This window comes from Pleurodeles waltl, chromosome 8, assembly GCF_031143425.1.
Source record: "Pleurodeles waltl isolate 20211129_DDA chromosome 8, aPleWal1.hap1.20221129, whole genome shotgun sequence".
Lineage (NCBI taxonomy): Eukaryota > Metazoa > Chordata > Amphibia > Caudata > Salamandridae > Pleurodeles > Pleurodeles waltl.
In genome coordinates this window covers 1,273,516,251-1,273,524,703 of record NC_090447.1, presented here as the reverse complement: position 1 = coordinate 1,273,524,703, position 8,453 = coordinate 1,273,516,251, and positions in this window count along the sequence as shown.

The window sequence follows — 8,453 nt, the reverse complement described above, 5'->3', positions numbered from 1 at the left end:
ATGTTGTGTGGGTGATGGTGTTGTGTGCCTCTGTGTGATGGGGTTGTCTATTCTGTGCTCATTCTCTCGCCTTCTCTCTGAATGTTTGGTTGTAGGGGTTTGTGGGTGATGTGGGTGTGTGTTTTATATTGTATTGGATGTGTGGGAGTGGTGTGTGTATGTGTATCAGGTGTGTGTATTTATAATTGTCCAATGTGGCGGTGTTTTGTAGATGTGTGTGTATTTTGAGCTCGGCGGTGTGTACCGCCAATGGAATACCGCAGTTGAAAGACCGCCGAGTGGATTCGTGGGTCGTAATGGCATGGGCGCGTTTCTGTTGGCGTGGAGGTGGAGGTTTTGTTTCCGCATGTTTATCGCTGACCTTTGGTGTGGCGGGATTGTGTGGGTGTCTGAATTTCTGCGGATTCCGAGATGTGTGTCATAATAGCTGTGGTGGTCTACCGCCGCCGCCGCAGCGGTGTATTGGCGGTCTTCTGCACGGCGGTAAGCGCCTTATACCGCCAAGGTTGTAATGACCCCCTAATTGTTTTTAAAATATAACTTGTAAGTTTAAGTGATTTTGAATTTTTTTTAATGTTTAATAGTAATTTATAGTACCATAGTTGGTTGTTGGGTTTGTTGGGGGATATGGTGGGAAGTTAGTTAGGTAATAAATAATTAAGAATAATTTAATACATTTTATTTAATTCTATTATTAATATTAAAGTAATGCTACTTATGGGCTGCTAGGTTTGTAGGGTCTTGGGTGGGAAGTTAATTACATAATAACTAATTAACAATCAATTATGAATTGTTAAAAAATGATATAGATTTTTAATTATGTAATTTATGGAATGCTTATTTATTTTACTTATATTTCAGTTTCAGTCTTCCAGGTTTGTAGGGATGTAAAGTGTGAAGTTAATTAAGTAATAATCAACAATTTATTCTTGATTAAGTTTGTTGTTTATTTTTAATTATGTAAAATATGAAATATTGATTTATTGTTCAGATGCAGGATGCTAGGTTTGTAGAGGTATAGCATGGGAAGGTAGTTAAGTAATAAAAAATTGCTCTTAGTTATTATTTGTAAATTATTAATTTAATTAAATTTTAAATATGTTAGTTACAGAACAGTTATTTTTAGTTATATTAGTAGTAGTGTAGACTGCTCGGTTTGTAGGGGTACAGGATGGGTAGGTAATTAATTAATAATTCAGTAACAAATATTTATTAATTTATTTTCTTAATTGAATAGTGATTATGTAAATTATTAACTGTTATATATGCATTATGTTAATCAATTTGTTTTTTATTAAAAGTTTAATATTTTTCCTACATTATTGGGGTTACTCATATATAAAATGTGTTTGAAGTGAAGTATTTTCTCTACTCTTGCTTAGAATGTAGTAGGAATAGTAAAATTAACATCTTTTCAGTTACACACTTTCCCTTCTCCAATAACCGACGCTTTCCTTACTGTTTCAGAGACTAGAGTGGGAATAATTTACTTTGCCTGTCCAAAGTGCAACACTTTCCCTACTCTTGCACCTTTTGGAGTGGGAATAGTAAATTTTATCAATCTTAAATCGAACACTTTCCCTACTGTTAAATTGTATGGAGTGGGAGTAATAAATTTAACAATTCCAAAGTCCAGAACTTTCCATACTGTTGTGTAAACTAGAGTGGTAATGCCAAATTACACCCTTCAGAAATCCAATGATTTACCCTACTGTTGCTTACACTGGAATGGGAATAGTATATTTCACCCCTTCAAAGTCCAATGCTCTCCCTACTGTTGCAGTGAATGTAGTAAGAATAGTAAATCTAACTCCTCCAAAGTCCAACATTTTCCTTATTATTGTGGTGACTAGAGTAGGAATAGTAAACCTAACCCCTATGAAATCCAACACTTTCCCTACCATTGCATAAACTAAAGTGAGAATAGTATATTTAATATGTTATCCTCCAAAAGTTTTCAGAATATTGGTTGAACATATTTTGTATCATTCATTGTTTAATGTTTTTCATGTGTTATATATTTTAGTTTTTTTTCAATTCTTTTGTACCTACTATGACAAGCATAGGGGCACGGTATTATGTAATTATTTTGACACAATATTTTTGTCAACAATATTGTGTACCTTGATATTGTATCAGGGATCCATCTTTGGTAAGGTCTTCTTTCATTTATGATTTGCTGTGGCATGAGTGCAGTGTGTGAGTAGGCATTACAGCAAAACAAAAACTAAATCCAACTCTTTTGTCCTGGGTTTGATTCCTGAAAAGAAAATCATTCTGGTGTTTTCACCAAAAGTATTTTCTTTTCATGCACGGACAACATCAAGGGGTTGTTTGCCACACCTAAGAGGTTAAATCGCCACTGTTTTCAAAGTGGAAGATGTAGCTTATACAACTGAATAGCAAAGGGGAGTAGAGTGTTTGACATTGGCAATCACATTTGCCAATCGTTATCACATTGAATGTAGATATCTTCTTCATAATTAATTATATGTCATTGAATTTTTTGACATATGCACTCCTCATTTCATTATTTTGTCTTCATTCCTTTTCACCGGACAGGGCTGGCAAAGAAGAAGGAAAACAGAAATTGAGGAGATAGTTAAAGCCCTCAGTTGCTAGCTGACTACAAACTGTGGGAGCAAAACTGCACCACAAAAGATAGTCACCAGAAAATTTACCTCATTTGCACCTGTCTCACTAGACTAGATTGGAGACAGTGTTAAACCCCAATTTCATGAGACAATATATCCACGTGTTAAGGCACCTCCTAGAATATCAAATTAGCAGAGTAAACCAGTACAATAAGTACTGAAGTTGACTCAATTACTGAGTTCTACTTCAATGAAAAGTTAAAAAGTCTAAATACAAACATTCAACAAGGCAGTGCAATGCAAGGAAGCCCCTCACATGCAAAGTTATTCAAAGTATGTAAATTCAGAAATTATTCTTGGTATCAATGGGCAGCGAAATCAAAGAAATCGGGCAGCATCTCTATCAGAATAGGAAAGTCTTCTGGCTCACTCCTAAATCAAGGGTCTTCATACACAATTCCTGCTTAGAATTATCAAAAAAAACTTTAAAGTCATTGTGGTGTGAGAAAATGTATTGATTCTATAGCAAATCCAAACACATAACGTAATAATACACATTATTATTTTAACACATTAGAACTATCCCAATTCTAAAAAACAAAAAAGCTATTCAACACCCTTTATGCTTATATCATTCAAAGATGTTTGAACAAATATGAAACATTAACCAAAAGGCCTTCTCCCAGTGAATGAACCCAGTAAAGAAACCGACTAAGATAGACACTTGTTGCACTCTACAGTATAGCAAACAACTACTTGAGTGAAAATGAACAACCATTATGTCATCAGCTTAAATGTTTGCTTTGAGAAGTTTGTGGGGAGAGGATGTGTGGGGGAAGCAGGAGTGAGTGTCAACAATGGCATGCATCTTGTTCAAAAAGGAGATTTATACGGGGCAAACATCATTTACAACAATACCTTTAACACACATTCATTACCCTGCAGTGCTTTTACCATGCATTGCCTTATCCACACAAGTCTCTACGACTCATATACCTTTACAATGTACATTGAAAGAGTAAGTATAAATCAGGTAAAAAAATATATATATATATACATATATATATATATTCACTGAAAAAAACAAAGGTGACATGGATGGTATAAGTAGGCTCACATTTCACTTGTGCAAAACCAGTGAAATTCAGCAGGTATAGTTCTTGAGCTAACTATAAATTACGACCCCACAATGCACTGCTTATGACCTCACATATTACACCACTCATGACATGGTCAGTGACATCACCGATGACATCACTGATGACATCATCCAGGGAGTGTGAAGGTTTTCTTAATGTTTTTGAGTGTTAAGTATATATATACCAAAGTACTACAAAAGTTAAAATAGTATACGTTCTGTACTACTAATGAGTAATACTATTTCTAACATATATTATGTGAGTGGCTGTGGGACTGTGTGTACCCGTGCATGAGTGGGTGTCTGAGTGCCTGTATGGGTGTGTAAGTAGGTATGTGAGTAGCTGTGTGGGTGAGTGAGTGGCTGTGTGACTTATTATATTGGTGAATGAGTGGGTGAGAGAGTGAGTGGCTATGCAGGTGAGTGAGTGGGTGTCTGAATGGCTGTATGAGTGAATGACTGACTGTGTAAGTGGGTGTATTGGTGAGTGAGTGGCTGTTTGGTTAAGTGAGTTGGTGTGTGAGTGGCTGTATTGTAAAGTAAGTGTCAGTGTGAATAGATGCATGTCTGAGTGAGTGAATGTGTGTGTGCTTGCATTGATGTGTTAATGGGTATGTAAGTGGTTGTGTGGGTGTGTGCGTGTGTGAGTGATTGTGTGGCTGTGTTGAGAGGCTATATGGGTAAGTGTGTGGATATGTGAATGGCTTTATAGTTAAGTAAGTAGGTGTGTAAGTAGCTGTATGGGTCAGTGTGTGGCTATGTGAGTGGTTGTTTGGGTAAGTAACTGGTTGTATGAGTAGCTGTATGGGTGAGTGAGTGGTTGTGTGAGTACCTATATGAGTGAGTTGGTATGTGAGTTGGCTCTATGGATGAGTCGGTGGTTGTGTGAGTACTTGTATGGGTCTGTGAATGGGTATGTGAGTGGTTGTGTGGGTGCACAAGTGGCTGTAAGAGAGGTTGTGTAGGAGTGTGGGTGGGCATGTGAGTGCCTCTGTGGATAATGCCATCAGTGATGTCACTAACCATATAATCAGTGATGTAATATATGAGGTCATAAGCATTTTTATTGGGGAGCGTAATAGTTAATACAGTTAGCTCAGGTAACTATAACTGCTGATTTTCACTAGTTTTGTGTGAGTGAAATGTGAGCCTAACTTTAACGTCCCTGTCACCTTTGTTTTTTTCAGCGAATTTCTATTTTTTTTTTTAATTCTATTTCCTAACTATAACATCCCTGCAACCTTTGTTTTTTTCAGTGCATTTCTAAGGTTCTTTTAATGTTGTTTCCTAACTAACTCCCCTGTATCCTATGGTTTTTAAGTGAATTGCTAACAATTAATTTTTTTTTTTCCTAACTGTAACCTCTAACCTCTGACAGTGACTTTGTGAGTGAGTGCATAAGAGTCTCCGTAGGTCTGTGAGTGGGGGTGAAAGTGTCTGAGTGGATCCATCAGTGGGCCTGTGTGTGTCTGAGTAGGTCTATGAGTGGGTGTGTCAGTCTTGATTGGGTCTGTGAGTGGGTGCATCTGTGTGTGAGTGCATGAGTATCTGCGTAGGTCTGTGAGTGAGTACATGAGTCTCTGAGTGTACCTGTGTGGGTCTGTGATTAAGTGCATGAGTCTCTGAGTGTACCTATGAGTGGGTGCATGAATGTCTGAGTGTGTCTGTGAGTGAGTGCATGAGTGTCTAAGTGGGTCTCCGAATGGTGCATGAGTGTCTGAGTGGGTCTGTGTTTGAGTACATGAGTCTCTGAGTGGGTCTGTGAGTGGGTGCATGGGTGTCTGAGTGAGTGTCTGAGTGCGTCTGTGACTGGCTGTGTGAGTGTCTGTGTGGGTGTGTCAGTAGCTGCATAAGTGACCTGGCCACAAAGGAAAAGCACCTGCCAATTTATCCAACAAGAGTCCACAGTTTTGCACAAAATGTCTACGCACCCACTCACAGACCCACTCAGACCCTCATGACACACTCATAGAGTGATGTGCCCTCTCACAGACACACTCCAACTCTTATATACGCAGTCAAAGACACACTCAGAAATTCATAGGTATGTTTATGGAGTTATTTAGAAAGTGATGCCCATAGTGTTAAGTACAAGATTTCTTATATAAAGATAGTTATGAATTTTGAATGAGCTGGTCTCCATTGAATGTCTGCTTTTGTTTTGAGAAGTCATGACTGTTGCAAATGTTGCAATGTCATGAATATTTTAAAAAATTAAAAAAATATATTATAATTAAGAAAATGTACAAAAATGTTTGGCAATAGGGTGGCCCTGAAAATAGTCTTTGTGTTCATTGTGAGTATGTGATTACTACATGTAAAACCGGATGCATAGTTTCAGGTTGGAAAGAAACACCCTGTTGTTTTCGTCTATGAAGTACACACCATCACTTCAACTGATACCATCCAGGTCAACGCTCAGGTTGTTGTTGTAGATGTAGCCCATGTTATGGTCTCAGAGGAATGCAGAAACAGTTTTATTAACATGCTTCCGGGCTTTGTCAATCTGTGAACACAATTGATTTGATCACTTCCATTTCTGCCTTTGGCATATGTTGTAGTACACTAAAATAGTATGAGGGAAAAGTGGCATCAGTTGTGCAAAGGTATCCTTTATTAGGTTTTCCACTCCAACACCAGTCAGTGTGCCTAGGGCATTTCCACCACAGTGCATAATGATGAGGTCAGGGTGTTGTGTAGCCATTTTAGTTATAACTTCATACATGTTATGTTAGCGAACTAGGCATGCTAGCTGTTCTTTGCCTAGGTCAGCACTGCGTTCTTGAATAAGACATTTCTTTCACTCTGTGCTTTTCTCAAGGCTGCAGTACGATAGGTTGCCGGTAAACGTGGTAACGCTTTGTCTCTGATATTCATAGAAACATGTACATCCTTACGTAGGGACATTTTCTCAGAACACCAGCTGTTTTATTATAAAAACACTTGTCTGTCCCATCCACTTTAGAGGGAGATTCTAGCCAGATGACCACGACTGTATGCTGAACGCTTCACTACAGCTGCTTCTATAGGCTTCAGGCCTCTTGCTCAGGTATGGAGAATGATATCTTCCCAGAGGAACCTAAAAGGCAGAACAAGAGCTTAACACGCTGTGCTCTAATATAGCCGAGATAGGAATTATTTTAATGACTCTAGTGACAACATGGTAGCGTTATTTTTATGCTTTACCTTCTTTGTCACAATTTTAATCCTGTCATTCTTCATCTTCCTGGTTATTGCAATCCATGCTTTATTTTCTAAGATGTGGTTGCTTAATTAAAATCTTATTGAAACATATACTGCCTCTGATTGTCCTTGTACACGTGAGACTAATGTAAATGAGAGCAACTGATACAATCTGGATGACCACGATTTCCGTGAGGAGTATATTGTACCTTGGGCTCTGCTGCCCCATCATCCCTGCTCTTGGGTGGAGATGAGGCACTGCTAGTTAGCCAGACCAAAACCCAGGTTAGGCTGACAGGTGTCACCTGTAGTGGGTTAGACTCAGTACCCCCCACACCGCAGGTGATTCTGCAGCTCAATCGAGTAGTCTCATTAGAATAATGAGAGCCTACGCGACATGGCGCCGCCAATGTTTGGTCAGGCTCTAATTTTCATGTCCTCCTGAATATCTCTGTCTCACTACATACAAAGACACATCAGTACTATATGCCGAGACGTCTGTGGTATTGAGGATTTTCCTCCTTAGCTAAGTAGGGAGTACCTAACTAATGCTGTAGGTTGTTCAAGCTTAAACCATTAAAAGGATAATCCCCATTTGGTCTGCTTATATCTGAATAAATTTACCATTCATTATGGGGAACCCGTAATTGGTAGGAATTGCAGTCAATATGCAACCACCCCTTACTACACATTTACTGGCACATGGCCTAACAGCCCAGGGGAGTCCAATCACATTTGTTGTTCAGGCTCACCCAGCCTATAGAACAGAATTATTTTATTCTTGGGTCACATTTCCAGCAGCTGATGGGAACACAAATACATTTCATCACTATACACCTGCAAATATACCTGCACAATACAGAGCATAGGCATATCTAGAAATACCTCTATCTTATCAAAAACATAATAACTGGCTTGATGGCACCCTACTCCACACAATTTTACATGTTAGGTTAGGTCCTCTAAGTAATGATGGTCCTACCCGGCCTTTATTGGGCACTTATACACCTCACCCTGATGCTTCAACCTTGGCGGAAGCTGAAGTTCACTGCTTATATGCTGAAGTGGCAGAAATATATAGACGATTAGTACAGTTTGTAATGCAAACATTAAATACAAACCCAGCACGTGCTGCTCCGGTGCAACCACATGCAGAACACCAGGTATTAATCCTGTGACTGTACGTTCGATCACGGGTAAGGTACCCACCAAACGGAGAGGAATTCCATTTTGGTTAGCTGAAAAAATAAATGCACATGAAAGCAATATTTCCCCATACGGGACCTCAGGCTAAGCATAGAATATTAACTATGTGCTTGCCAGTTGGGATGGTTTCCACTTTAGATAACTGTAATACCTGGGGCAAGGTATTTGCCACACTGTATACTACCGCACACGGTACACCGACACTTGCCAATTTTCTGGAGGTGTTGAAACAAATTCAGGATGAATACAGGAATGCCCCAGCCCTGGACTTAGGGATGCAACTCATGGGCAATTTTGCCACAGTATCCTCAATTATATTAAGTAACCTTAAA